Consider the following 15,636-nt stretch of genomic DNA (forward strand, 5'->3'; position numbering starts at 1 on the left):
ACTACTGATCTCTCTCAGCTTTCTAAACATGAATGCAATGAAGCCATAAATGATATGTCCAATGAATTATATCATTTGCGTGTTTCTCTTAAATCACTAGCTAAAGAAAACACTAGGATCAAAGAAAATAATGTGTTTTTAAGTGATAGGAATGCTGTGTTAGAGAGTCAAGTAATTGAGCTTGAAAAGATTAAACTTAAATGCTTGACTGTCGAGAGTGAACTAGAAGAAGCTGTTAAGAAAGTAGAAATTCTTTCTAAACAGTTAGAAAGTGAGCAAGAGGTAATCAAGGCCTGGAAAACATCTAGGGATGTTGGTGTTCAAATTTCCAAGGTTTAGGGAATTGAATCATTCTGTGAGGATGCCTGGAAGAAAAACAAAAAGAAGTTAGAATTAATTGATGGATTGTCAACGGATATGGAATCAACGGATGATGAAAGTTATCCGTTGAAGGAAGAAAAGGAGCATCCGTTGAAAGCTCATCAATTAAAACAGGCAAGTTCTTTTAAAAATAAAAAGAATGATTCAACTCTCAAGAACTTTGTCAAAGAAGGAGCTAGCACATCCAGAGATGTCAGTAAGGTGAATATAGGACACATGACTTTAGATCAGTTGAAAGATAGGCTTAAGTTGGTTGAGGATAAGAAGGAAACTAAAAGAAAATCTAAAAGAAATGGGAAGGTAGGGATTAATAAACATAACAATTACACACCTGATAGGTATGCTCCTAGAAAAAGCTGTGTACATTGTAAAAGTGTTAATCACCTATCTGATAATTGCAAATCTGTTAAAAATGCTCCCATGCCTTCAAATCCCTCCATGCCTAACATGTCTATGTCACCTCTGTATGCTATGCCTGTTATGTCTCACCAGAATCCCCATGCACATTTTGCAAACATGCCATACATTAACAATCCTTACTTTACTGCATTTAGTATGCCTCAAATGCCATACAATATGCCTATGTGGAATAACATGTTTGCACAACCTATGCCTTATCAAATTCAATCAAATGTGTTAAATGATTCTGTGACTAACCCTACACTTCAACCAACCACATCTGAGACCAAGGTTGACCCAAAGTTACCTAAGTCAAAAGATGCAGGAGGAATGAAGTCTAGGAAAAAGACTAACAAGGCTGGACCCAAGGAAACTTGGGTACCAAAATCAACTTGATTGATTTTGTTGTGTGCAGGGACAAAGAAGAAATCTATGGTACTTGGACAGTGGTTGTTCAAGACACATGACAGGAGATTTCACCCTGCTCACAGAATTTAAGGAGAGAGCTGGCCCTAGCATAACCTTTGAAGATGACAGCAAAGGATTCACTATGGGATATGGCTTGATTTCAAAAGAAAATGTCATCATTGATGAAGTTGCATTGGTTGATGGTCTCAAACACAATTTATTGAGCATCAGTCAACTATGTGACAGAGGGAATAATGTTTCCTTCAATTCTGAAGCCTGTATTGTCACAAGTAAAAAGGACAATAAAGTGGTTCTAACTGGAGTTAGAAAAGGAAATGTGTACTTAGCTGATTTCAACTCTACAGATGCAGAATCCATTACTTGTCTTCTCAGCAAAGCAAGTCCAGTTGAAAGTTGGCTATGGCACAAGAAGCTATCCCATTTGAATTTCAAGACAATGAATGATCTAGTCAAAAAGGACTTAGTTAGAGGAATGCCTCTAGTGGAATTCACAAGGGATGGACTGTGTGATGCCTGTCAGAAAGGAAAGCAAAAGAAAGTATCATTCAGTAAGAAGCTTGAATCTGCAATTGATGAACCACTGCAACTTCTACACATGGATCTTTTTGGACCAGTCAATGTATTGTCAATTTCAAGGAAAAGATACTGCCTAGTGATTGTAGATGATTTCTCAAAGTTTTCATGGGTTTATTTTCTTGGATCAAAGGATGAAGCTAGTGAAATCATCATCAATCATATCAAGCAAGTCAACAATCATCCTGATTTCAAAGTAAGGAATATTAGGAGTGACAATGGAACTGAGTTTAAGAATTCAACCATGAAGATGTTCTGTGGAGTAAATGGGATCATGCATGAGTTTTCAGCTCCAAGAACTCCACAACAAAATGGTGTGGTGGAAAGGAAGAACAGATCACTAATTGAAGCTGCAAGGACAATGCTTGAGGAGTCAAAGCTCCCAACTTATTTTTGGGCTGAGGCTGTTAACTGTGCATGTTACACTCAGAATATTTCTCTAATCAATCAAGCAAAATGCATGACTCCCTATCAATTATTCAAGAGAAGAAAACCAACTTTAAACTTTCTACATGTCTTTGGTTGCAAATGTTACATCTTAAGGAATCAATCTGATCACAAAGGAAAGTTTGATGCAAAGGCTGATGAAGGAATATTTGTTGGTTATTCTGCTGGAAAATCATATAGGGTCTACAATCTAAGAACCAACATTATTATGGAATCTGTACATGTTGTGTTTGATGATAAAAAGATTGATGGACTAACAGATGAGGGACATCATGAAGGACTCAAATTTAACAATATTGAGATATATTGTGATGATAGTGAAGATGAGAATGATGAAGAAGGCATCTCAAGAAGAAACCAGAGTCTGCCTTTGGATAATGCACAGAATGATGCATCCGTTGAAAGTCAAAATTCAGCTTCCGTTGAAAGAAGCAATGCAGCATCCGTTGAAAGACAAAGTGCATCATCCGTTAAAGTTCATAACGAAGCATCTGTTGATCACAGTCTGTCAACGGATAATCACTTCACCTCATCAGTTGATAGAACTCCCAATTCCTTTCAAAGGATCAGCAACTCAGAGTGAGTTTCAACAAATCAACATTCTATCTCACATCATGACAATACTGAGGCAACCTCATCAAGGGCTAATCTACCACCTCAAAGGAAATGGACCAAGAATCACCCTTTTGAACTGATCATTGGTGATGCTACATCTAAAGTACAAACTAGAAGGGCTACTCAAGATGAATGTCTGTATAGTAGCTTTCTATCACAGGAGGAACCTAAGCGAGTGGAAGAAGCTCTTTTGGATCCAGATTGGATTTTAGCTATGCAAGAGGAGCTAAACCAATTTGAGAGGAACAAAGTGTGGAAGCTGGTACCCAAGCCAAAGAACAAGAGTTCTATTGACACAAAATGGGTATTCAGAAACAAGATAGATGAAAATGGCATTGTCATAAGGAATAAAGCCAGATTGGTTGCCAAAGACTATTCTCAACAAGAGGGAATAGATTTTGATGAAACATTTGCTCCAGTTGCAAGACTTGAAGCCATCAGAATCTTTCTAGCCTATGCAGCTAATGCCAATTTCAAAGTCTATCAGATGGATGTCAAGAGTGCATTTCTAAATGGGGAATTGGAGGAAGAAGTTTATGTAAGCCAACCTCCAGGTTTTGAAGATCCAAATTTTCCAGACCATGTGTATTATATGTTGAAAGCATTCTATGGACTAAAGCAAGCACCTAGAGCCTGGTATGAGACTTTATCAAAGTTCCTTCTAGATAATCACTTCACAAGAGGTACTGTTGACAAAACTCTCTTCTTTAGAAATGTTAATGGCTCTAAGATACTTGTACAAATTTATGTAGATGATATTATATTTGGATCTACAGATGATAAACTTTGTAAAAAGTTTGCTAAATTAATGCAAAGTAAATATGAAATGAGCATGATGGGAGAGCTAACTTACTTTCTTGGTTTACAAGTTAAACAAGTTAGTGGTGGAATTTTCATTAGTCAAACTAAATATATTTATGATCTTTTAAAGAAGTTTGACTTAATGGATTGTTCACCTGCAAAAACTCTCATGGCCACTGCCACCAAGCTTGAATTAAACAAGGCTGAAAAGTCTGTGGATATTACAAGTTATAGAGGCATGGTTGGCTCACTTTTATATTTAACTGCCAGTAGACCTGATATTATGTTTTCTACATGTCTCTGTGCTAGATTTCAAGCTGACCCTAAAGAATCTCACTTAGTGGCTATTAAAAGAATTTTCAGATATCTCAAGGGCACTCCAAATCTAGGAATTTGGTACCCTAGAGAGTCTGGTTTTGATCTAATTGGCTACTCAGATGCAGATAATGCAGGTTGCAAAATAGACAGGAAAAGCACAACAGGCACCTGTCAATTTCTAGGAAACAAGCTTGTATCATGGTTCAGCAAGAAGCAGAATTCTGTTTCCACATCAACAGCTGAAGCTGAATACATTGCAGCTGGTAGTTGCTGTGCACAAATACTGTGGATGAGGAACCAGTTATTTGACTATGGTATAACTGTTGACAAAATTCCAATATTTTGTGACAACACAAGTACCATTGCCATTACTGAAAATCCAGTGCAGCACTCAAGAACCAAACACATTGATATCAAGTACCACTTCATTAGGGAACATGTGATGAAAGGTACAGTGGAACTTTATTTTGTTCCAAGTGAAAAACAGATTGCAGACATATTTACCAAGCCAATTGATGAATCAACATTCACAAGATTAGTAAGTGAGTTAGGTACGCTTAACTATTCATAATCTATGTCATCTATGTAATCTGTCTCATAGCCTGAAATGAATTTGCTGCAAGAACAAAGTTGGCTTTAATCAAGACTTATCCTATCAACGGATATTCCCTATCCGTTGAAAGCCAAAATTATTCTATCAACGGATATTCATTATCCGTTGAAAGACAAATACATTTCTGGTAATTTTATCCTTCAACGGATAAAATAGGGTTGTTCATCAACGGATAACTATTTACCTTATCCGTTGATGTGTCACGACAGTGAGTCACAGCCGTTGATTCTTTTACTCAACCGTTGATACAGATATACAGTGTTGTATGTATTTGTATTTACGGTAGTTTTCAGAATTTCTACAGTTTCATTTATTCATGAACGACTTTCACTTACTTAAAAGTATCATTTAATTATTTTACTTGTGTTTTAATTCAAGAAAGTATAAAAGCCCAATTGAATTCTTATTTTCACTTTACGCTTTCTTGCAATTATCATTCTCTTTCTCTCTCAATTCTCAAGTTCTTCTCTGCAACCTCTACTCACAACAATGGCACCAGTAGTCAAAATTATGTCTCAAACAGGATTTGTTTATGAAAAGAATAATTTCATAGTCTTGGTTGAAAAGAAGGAAGCCCATTCTGATTATCACAAGATGATGGACTTCATCAAGAACTGCAAACTGAGCTATGCAATGCTGGAAGCCCCAACCATCTACTGTGAAGTGATTGAGGAGATTTGGACAACTGCAGAGTTCAACTCCACAGATATGACTATTGCCTTCTCTCTCAAAGGTAAGGACTATTGCATTAATTATGATGATTTACAATCTTGATTTAAGTTGCCTGAGAATAATGCCATGACACCACACACTGATAAAGATGTCTCTGCTATGCTAGATTCCATAGGCTATGCTTTTGATTCTGCTAGTTTAGGTAGTATTAGAAGGAAAGGCCTTAGGAAAGAATGGAGTTTTCTTGGAGATGCCTTTATTAAGGTTTTCTCTGGGAAGATTAGCAATTTTGATGCTATCACTTCATCTCTTGTTAATATGCTCTATATGCTAGTTTCTGATAGGTACTTTAATTTTAGCAACTGTGTTATGCTAGAATTAGGTTCCAGATTAGGTAACAAAGCTAATAGACCACATAACATCTACTTTGCTAGATTCTTTATATTATTGGCTAACCATGTTGCTGAAGGTTTGGTTATATCCAATGAGAATAATAAACTCAAATGCTGGGCACAAGAGAAAAGGGTCCTTGCAGACCTTTTGAGAATGAACCTCAACATCCAGGTGTCATTGGTATACTTGCCAATCATGAATGCACCACAGGTAAGTGAGGTAAATGTTTCTATAACTCCTACAATTTCCAACCCCAATGTTTCTTTGCCTTCTAGTGTGGCTATGGAACCTGTGTCATTGTCCAAACAGGCTCCTACCAAAGCCACCAAATCTAAAATCTCCAAAGTCAAGTCAAAGAAACCTACCTCTGTTGTTTCTCAAAAGACAACAGTTATAACAACTACCATAAACCCTGAAGGGAGTGAACAGGGTGTGAGTGGTGAGGGGAGGGGTGAACATCAAAAAGCCCCAGGATAAGGTGGGAGAGGTGAGTGGTACCCAATCCAGCCAAGCCACAGTCTCTCAAAAGACTGTAGTGGTTCAAAAGAAGTCCAGCACATCCCTAGTTGCATCCTCCCAAAAGGATGTAACTATTGAAAATAGTCCCCAACCAGGGACACAGAACAAAAGAGGGAGGGACACTGAAGCTACACATTCACGAATTCAAGCCTTTTCAAGGAAGAAGAAGGCCAAAACCCTAGTTTCCACACAGGGGACACACACAGCACAGATACACCCACCAGTATCTGTGCCTTCTCAAATTCAGCTTGATGTGATTCCAGCAAATGTGGAATCACAGCCCCATTCTCTCAATATAGAAACACATCATTCCTCAAACTCTCCAACACCCTCTCTGGATGTGGATATGATATTCACATCAATTCCTGATTCTCCCTCATTAAAACTCAGGGAGGAGCCCCACTCAAAAACTAGTGATCATCGTCTTTTAGATGATTTGTTGGATCATCAGCCAATTCTTTCAGATGTAGTTGCAGAATCTGTGTCACCACACTTAAAATCAATCTACACAGATTCAACAATTATATCACTTTCTATCTCTACATCATTTCCTTCTTCAACGGATATCTCTCATCCGTTGACAAGTGGTTGTTCTTCAACGGATAAGCTTAACAACAGTTATCCGTTGATACCATCAGTTTCTACTTTAACGGATACTCCCTATCCGTTGATGGCCTCTACACACTTAACAGAAACAACTCCAACTGTAGAGGACATGGCAACTGTACAATCACTTTTAGGCTTGAGGGAAGGGAGTGATTTTTTGAGTGAGAGGCTGGGTTGCTCCCAGGCAAAAGGAGAGGTTGAGCGTCACCAAATGCATGCTATTTCTTCCAGCATGGCAAAAGTAAGTGAGAGGAGTGCCACCTTAGAAGGTGAAGGTGAGGGTGTGAGGGTGTGTGTGAGCCAGGGGGAGCCCCTGATGCAAGAAAAGAGAGAAATTGAGAGAAAGGCAGGTACAGAAGCTATAAGGGTGGATCCAGCCATTGCTAGTGAGTTAATGAAAGTGGATGATGCAGATAAGGAAAGACAATTTCAGCAACACTACAAAGCTGTCATTGATAACATTTCCTTGGATGCTGACACTTTTACTCACCCTGTTTCAGCCTATCAATTATTGGCTGCACAGGGCAATGTGGAGGCAAAACAGACACTACACATTGTACACACTTCAGAATCTCTTCTCAGAGACAAAGTTGCTGTCAACAGGTTGCCTTCTCAAGCTGGTGAGCCATCTGAAGAATTTGGAGTAAATTCTAATGATGATGACTCTAATTCCTTGAATGAGAGCATGAACTTAGGGGGAGTAGCAGGCCCAAGTTCTGTTCCTAATCTTCCTGCATGGGCATGGGCAAAACCATCAACACCAGGAGAGTTTGGTGTCACTTTGGTCAAACAAGTCATGACAATTCAGCAGGCCATTCAGGAGACTCAGGATGCTGGTACCAAGGCAATTCTTCAAGCTCATCTGGAATCTCTGCATCTCTTGCATTTGCAGCATTACCAGCAAAATCTAAGTGTGGATGAGCTCAAGCTGGACATTGCTGATCTGAAATCCTACAATGCTGAGAAATTGGATTCAGTTATACCCTATGGTACTATGCAAGATTTGTTGGGGAGACTAAGGAAGGCCTCTGATGCTGACAAGAGGCTGGCCAGATTGGAAGATAGGGTTCAAATCATTGAAGACTCTATGGTCACCATTCTTCAGAATCAACAAACTCAAACAAATCTACTCATGCAGCTGGCACAAGCACAAGGCTTGACCCCTACCCTTGATGATAACAAAAAGGGGGAGAATAAAAGGGAAGGGGAAGGAGAGCCATCTACAACAGTTCAGATTTCTCAAGTGCTAGTTCCTGTCATCACAACTTCTCCACCAATTCAAGTCAAAGGAAAGCTAGATGGAATTGATCTAATCCAGATAGCAGCAGCTGAATTGCAAGTCAAAGAGCAAAGGAAGAAGATTGATGAAAAGATGCAACTAATATTTGGTTCTACAACTTCTCAATCACAATATGTGAAGCATAGCACAAAAGTGGAATCAATTATTATGGAACTCAAGCCATTAGGGAGGCATAAGGATGGAGAAACTTCTTCTAAAGATCTGCAACCTATGGTTCTCAAGCCCAACAACAGATCCAATAAGGACTCTACAAAGAATCCTCTAAAAGAGGTGGATTTTCCTCTTTCAAAAGCTGATGAGGACAAGCTTTTAGGTAGAAGTATTGCATATCTCAAAGAGACCATGGATGAGGCTGTAAGGAGAAACATGGCTATTATCTTCAGAGAGGGAAAGAGCATATGTGTGATGCAAGGACATCCCAAATTCTCAATAGCCAAGAGGGAAGAAACCAAAAGGTTGAAGGAAGAAGCCAAATAGCTAAAGGCTGACAAAAGAGCACAAACAAAGCTTGAAAAACAGCTAGAGTCAAGTCATGCTGAAGAACAGAAAGAATTGAAGACAAAGGTGAAGATGAAGCTATGGGGGACAAGGTTGGTACTGAGATGGAGGAAAGAAGTAAGGAAGAATGGCAGAAAGGGAAAAGAAAGAAGGTCAATGCAAAGAGAAAGAAGGTAGATAAGACTGAAGAAACCCAATCAATATCCAAACCACTACCCTCTATTCCTGAACCCATTGTACCTGACCCCTTCATGAACATTCATGGTGAAACAATCATTCCCAAGGAGGAACCAATTGATTGGGACACCATCAAATTGCCCACCTTCCTAACCTCTTCTCCACCATCAAAGAAGCAGAAAAGAAGAATCAAATCAACACCCTCCAAAGCCTCAATCAAATTCACACAGAAATCTAAGCCTAAACCTCAAACCTCTAAAGATGATTATGTTCACATCTGTGACATAAAAGAATTTTCAGACATTGAACTCTATCTGGATGAGCTGGAGGATGTAAGGGGAATAGCTGCCTACAGACAGCTACCGGAAAGACTAGTGTTCAAATACAAAGGAGCTGGGGAAAGAACATGGCCTCTTCACAGAATTCTGAATGAAGGCTACTCTACCTTGATTAGAGTCTACTCAGCCATACATAAGGATTCTGGCTTTACCAGAACTGCCAGGACTGAGATTCTCAACAAGATTGCCATCATAAGGAAAACTTGGAGGGAGCCCAATGCCTTGCCTAGAACTTTACTCATTCAAGAGAGAGGTATTACAATTCACAAATCACCTCATTGGTTGATGGAGTTCAGAGACAACAAAGGAGTCAGAAGATTTTTCAGAATTGAAGATCAGCTAAAGATTGCCAGTAATGAAACTCTCAAGGATATGCAATCTAAGTTAGATATCAATGAAGAAGATGAAGCTGAATTCTACAGACAACTTCAACTTCAAATAGAGGAGAATGACAGGAGGCTAGGAAAGAAAACCAGGGATCAAAGGAAAAGAAAGTAATTTGCTCAGGCTAAAGGAGCACCCTTGGAAACAATGTATTTCTTCAATTTCATCTCAGCATATACACTTTTGCAGCACTTTTGAATTTCTGCTTTGTTACAGTTTATATATTTGTTAAGTGTTTTGTTATCATCAAGCTAAACCCAAATTTATGCCTACAGTTCTATTAGACATAAATAGGGGGAGATTGTTAGGAATATGTGTATTAGTTTGATGATAAGTTCAGCAAAACACTTGAGTAGAAATCTAGTGTTTGTAGCCTCAACGGATAAGACCATCTTGTCTATCCGTTGAAGGAGTAGCCTTACTTAGCAATAAGTTTGGTATTGTAGCACATCTCACTTTCTAATTTCAAGCTGTAATTCTTAGATGTTATTAGGAGATAATCAATCATGTTGACTGCTAATGGATGTACAAATAGGAGGGCTAATTGTAAATATTTTATGTCTTGTAATTTTGTATAAGTGAAGAAGTGTCAACGGATGTTGAAGACCTTCAACGGATAAGAAACTAAGCTTCAACGGATGTCTCTAATGCTTCAACGGATAATATCCATCAACGGATAAGTGCTTCAACGGATAAAGCTTCAACTGCTAGAGCATCAACGGATAAAGCCATCAACGGATGAAAGCTTCAACGGATGCACTGCTAGAGCATCAACGGATAAAGTCATCAACGGATGAAAGCTTCAACGGATGCTCAGTCTCATAGCAGTTGATAGTGACAGTTAACAAAGCTGACAGAGGCACATGGATTGACAGAGATGTGGTAGCCTATTTCAGGAATAGCAGAAAAAGCAGCCGTTTTTAGTCTGGTTCATAATGAAAAGTCAACAGATAATTCCTTATTACACTGGATAAAAATGGAACAGAAATAAGTGGAGAACTATTGTCTTATTGTACTTTATCTTTGTCTTCACTTGTAAACTTGGTATTATATAAACCAAGTAGTAGCTAGTAATTAGGTATGAATTTTCCCTGAGCTGTTTAGAAATATCAAGAGAGAAAATCATCTAGTTTGTACTAGGAAGCAGCTGTGATTTAATTTTGAATCACAGATTTTCTGAAATAACACATCTCTGGTGGAACAACAAATCCACCAGAAAAGTTTTTAAGTTCTTTGTGTTCATTACATTTGTGTTTAAATATATATCTGTATGCATCAGCTCCAAGCAATTCACACACATTTGATCACTCAAACACTTAGTCTTACAAATTGCTCAAAACTTGAAAAAGTTTTGAGATTTACATTCAACCCCCCTTCTGTAAATCTCGTTGTTAGTCCACTGGGAATAACAGAGAGATGAAATATGCATCACAGATTACAGTGAGCACGGGACTGGCCTTGGATGCATACAGTAACCCCTGAGAAACAGTTGTGGACAAGTAACAAACTAACTTCAAGGCAGCATGCCAGTGAGTAGACTGTAGAGAATTCATGTATTGGGCAAGTACATGGATCGAGTAATATAGATCAGGACGAAAAATAGTAAGATATATAAGTCGACCGATCAATCTTCTACATGCAGTAACATCCTCAAGGTAAGGACTATCAGAAGTATGAAGTAAAGTATAATGTTTTTACATTGGTATAATAGTTATAGTTGTGCAAATGGACTCAAAATCCTTAATAATATCAGCCGTATAATTTTGCTGATTTATGTAAATACCAGTTGTAGTACGAATAACTTGGATACACAAGAAATAGTGCAAAGGACCAAAATCCTTGACTTTAAAATGAGTGCTTAGAAAATCAGTAACCTGAGATATGAGAGAAGTGTCACTCCCTGTCATGATCATATCGTCCACATAAATGAGAAGATAAAATTGAGTAGAATCACGTGAGTATACAAACAAACTAGGATCACCCAATATTTGAACAAATTCAAATGATAAAAGGGCATGTGACAATGCAATGAACCATTGTCGATGCGCTTGTTTAAGGCCATATCATGATTTAAGTAATCGGCACGCCAAATGATGATTAAGGTACTTAGCCCAGATATGCTCAGGAATTGTATAACCTTGGGGACATGACATATAAACCTCTTTTCAAAATTACCATGGAGGAATGCATTAGTAACATCAAGTTGAGTAATAGACCAGTTAAACATGACAGCAAGGGCAAGTAACATCCGGAATGAAGTCATCTTGGCAACCGCAGCAAACGTCTCAAAATATCAAGATTTTGAGTTTGAGTAAACCCCTTGGCAACCAAACGTGCTTTATAGCGATCAATTTTTCCATCTGGTAAGTATTTAATCTTATATAGCTACGTGCATCTGACTGTCTTTTTACCAGGAGGAAGAAGAGTAACTTCCCACGTCTCATTAGCCTCAAGAGAAGCTAATTCAACGTTCATAGCCTCACACCACTCTATCACATTAATGGCATGCTTGTAATGTTGTGGTTCATCAGTAGGAGTGCTGGGCGCAGAGGAATTAGTTGATGATAAAGAGGTACCAATACAGAGATTACAATGATGAGTTAAACTGGAAGGAAAACCAGTGAAATCACGAAATTTAGCTGGAATGGTCTTAGAATGACGAGGCCTGGTAGATAGTATAACAGGACAAGGAACTGATGCAGTATGTCCTGAATTATCTGCAGACGGAGCTGTAAAAGGAGTCGGCTCATCAGAATTATCTGCATATGACACAACATAGGAAGTCCCAGTGAGCTCATCAGTAGTTTCGAAAAAAGACAGAACAAAGTCATCACTCGTTGAAACAAACTCAAAAGATCCTCATCAATAACCAACGAAGTGGCTGGAAATAACTGATGCAGATCAGCAGCTGTGGTTGTTTTAAATGGAAATATATTTTCCATAAATCGAACATCACGAGAAATATGCATTTAATTCATTTCTAAGTTTAAAAGTCGATAACCCTTAGTACCATATGGGTACCCTAAAACACCCATTTAACAGCTCGAATGGCAACCTTATCAGGAGATTGTGGTACCACTGTTGCATAACACGGGGAGCCAAAAACACGCTACTCATCATAAGATGGGAGTTTGCCTAACAGAATCTCATATGAACTCTTATCAAGAAGTGTAGCAATATGATGTTGGATTTTTAACGCAGCGGGACATGGCAAAATACTTTTATACATACAAAATCCAAATAAAAGCATATAAATCGTGAATAAAAATTCGAGGGATCGAATCTAACCTTTTAAAATAATTCGGAGACAACGATCAGAGATCCTTAGCAGTTGCTCCTCAAGTGTGAAGCACTCCACCGGTATCCACCAAGAAAACGATGTTAAGGAGGAGGAAGGAGGTGGAGAGAATTGGGTTTTCCAAACTTTTTGGGTTTTCGGGTTTGATGTGGGTTAGAATAAAATAGGGTCTATAATAGTGTATTTATAGGAAAAAATTTCAGCTGAAATTTTCCCATAAATAATATTATTATTATCCCATTTATTATTCTCATTAATAATTAAAACACCTTTTAATTATTAATCCTTTTTCTAAACACTTTAGAAATAATTCTCTCTCATGATTTAATTTTCAAAAATTAAATCCTTAATTAATAATATTAAGAACTTTTCTTAATTAATTTATAATCAATTAAATCTCATTTAATCAATTATTAAATTTACCAATTAATTATTTACTTCACAAATAAATAATTATTAGCCATTATTAATTAATTCCTCCACCATTAAATCATTCTCTTTTTATGGTGTGACCCTGTAGGTTCAATATTAAGCCGGTAGTAGAAATAAATAATAATAAAACTATTTTATCATTATTTATATAAATTCTCTAATTTATTAAATATGATTAATTAATTAATCACATTTATTCTACATCGTGAGGGATACTTCTCAGCATATCGCGACTATCCGGATAATATGAATTCACTGCTTAGAATACCAAGAACCTATTCAGTGAATAGTTACCGTACAATAAACTCCTTCTACCCTACAATGTCCCGATTAAATACAAGGCATGGATCTCGTGTCAAGCCTATCTAATTCAATCACTTTGCTTACCATTTATTATGCGTAGTTCTATGCAAATTAGAAACTCCTTTCTAATTTCATTTACTCTGGCCAGAGATTCCTGAACTAGCATAAGTGGATCAGCCTTGAACATTCGCTTCCTTCACTGGAAGGGGTAGATCCTTTATTGATCATACACTATCTTCGTGTACAAATTCCTATACCTAGAAGAGCCCTAATAATTGTCCCTGGAGACTAAGAACTAAACCAAAGCATAGTTCAGTGTACACAAGATGACTATGATGACCTCAAGTCTAAGGATACTTGTACAACTATCACTATGTGAACAACTGCTGACACGTGAGTGAACTCCATCAGTTGTTCAGCTGTGCGAGTCATGTTCAGTGAACTTATTCTATAATAAGCACCTACATACTAGCTATAGTGTCACCACACAAATGTCTATGAGAACAGACATCCTCATAATGAAGCAAGCATAGTATGTACCGATCTTTGCGGATTATTAATTACCAGTTAGTAATCCTATGACCAGGAACTATTTAAGTTTAGAGTTATCATCTTTTTAGGTCTCACTATTATGATCTCGTCATAATCCATAAAAATCTTTACTCTAAACTATGGTATATCTTATTTAAACACTTAAATAGATAAAGCCCGTAATAAAAACAAAACAAGTCTTTTATTAAAATCAATGAAATCAAAACAGATTACGTAAAAGTTATTCCTAAATCCTCATACATGATTGGACTTAGGACATATTTCTTTCAATCTCCCACTTGTACTAAAACCAATCACTCTGGTATCTAATACCCATCTTGTCTTTATGACGATCAAAGTGACTTTTATAAAGTAGCTTTGTGAGTGGGTCTGCTATGTTGTTATGTGTGTCAACTCTAATTCAATACAATACAAGAATGTTATCGCGCTCCCACTAACCCTTTTGTAGACGCATGGTTCATCTGCGTTTTTGATAAAATCAAACTCTTTGATTGTCTCATCAAAACGAATGTTCCATCTTTCGAAAAGCTTGCTTTAAACCACACATGGTTCGCAGCAGCTTATACACTAGGTTTTCATTTCCCTTGGAAAAAAAACCATCTGGCTATATGACAGATCTCATAGTCGTAGTAAGCAGCAATCGCAAGCAAAATCCGAACTGATTTTAACAGGGCTACAGGTAAAAGGTTTCATCAAAGTCAATCCATTGCCTTTGTTTGAATCCTTTTGCCACAAGCATGGCCTTATAGGTCTCCACCTGGCCATCTGCTATAATCTATCTTTTGTATACCGTATACATAGATTCCATTGTGGATTTCATGGCACTATGCCATTTCTCTGAGTCAACACTACTCATAGCCTCATTATAGGTTACATGGTCGTCATCATCAATGATCGATAACTCATTGTCATTCTCAATGACAAGGCCATAATACCTCTCAGGTTGGCGAGACACTCTCCCCGTTCTATGAATGGGCTGTTCCACAAAAGGTTGTTCAGTCAGAACAGGTGTTTCCTCTTGATCCGTAGTAGTTTGTGCTTCTTGAACTTCATCAAGTTCAATTTTGCTCACACTGTTTCCTTCTAGGATAAACTCCATTTCCAAGAAGGTAGCATGTCTGGAGACAAACACCCGATGATCGGTGTAAAAGTAATACCCTAAAGTCTCTTTAGGATATCCCACAAAACTACATTTTACGGATCGATATTCCAGCTTATCTGGGTCAACTTTCTTGACATAAGCTGGACATCCCCAAATCTTAACGTGTTTAAGACTCAGTTTCCTTTCTTTCCATATCTCATACGAAGTTTGAGGAACAGATTTGGAAAGCACCTTATTCAGTAAATATGCTGAGGTTTCCAATGCATAACCCCATAGGAATACTGGAAGATTTGCATAACTCATCATGGACCGAACTATGTCTAACAAAGTTCGATATCTCCTTTCAGATACTAATCTGGAGGAGTCCACTGTGAGACTATACCATTTACTTTGAGATAATCCAGAACTCTCCATTCAAGTATTCACCACCTCGATCTAATCGAAGAATTATAATACTATGTTTGGTTGTTTCTCCACTTCATACTT

This window comes from Apium graveolens, chromosome 10, assembly GCF_009905375.1.
Source record: "Apium graveolens cultivar Ventura chromosome 10, ASM990537v1, whole genome shotgun sequence".
NCBI lineage: Eukaryota > Viridiplantae > Streptophyta > Magnoliopsida > Apiales > Apiaceae > Apium > Apium graveolens.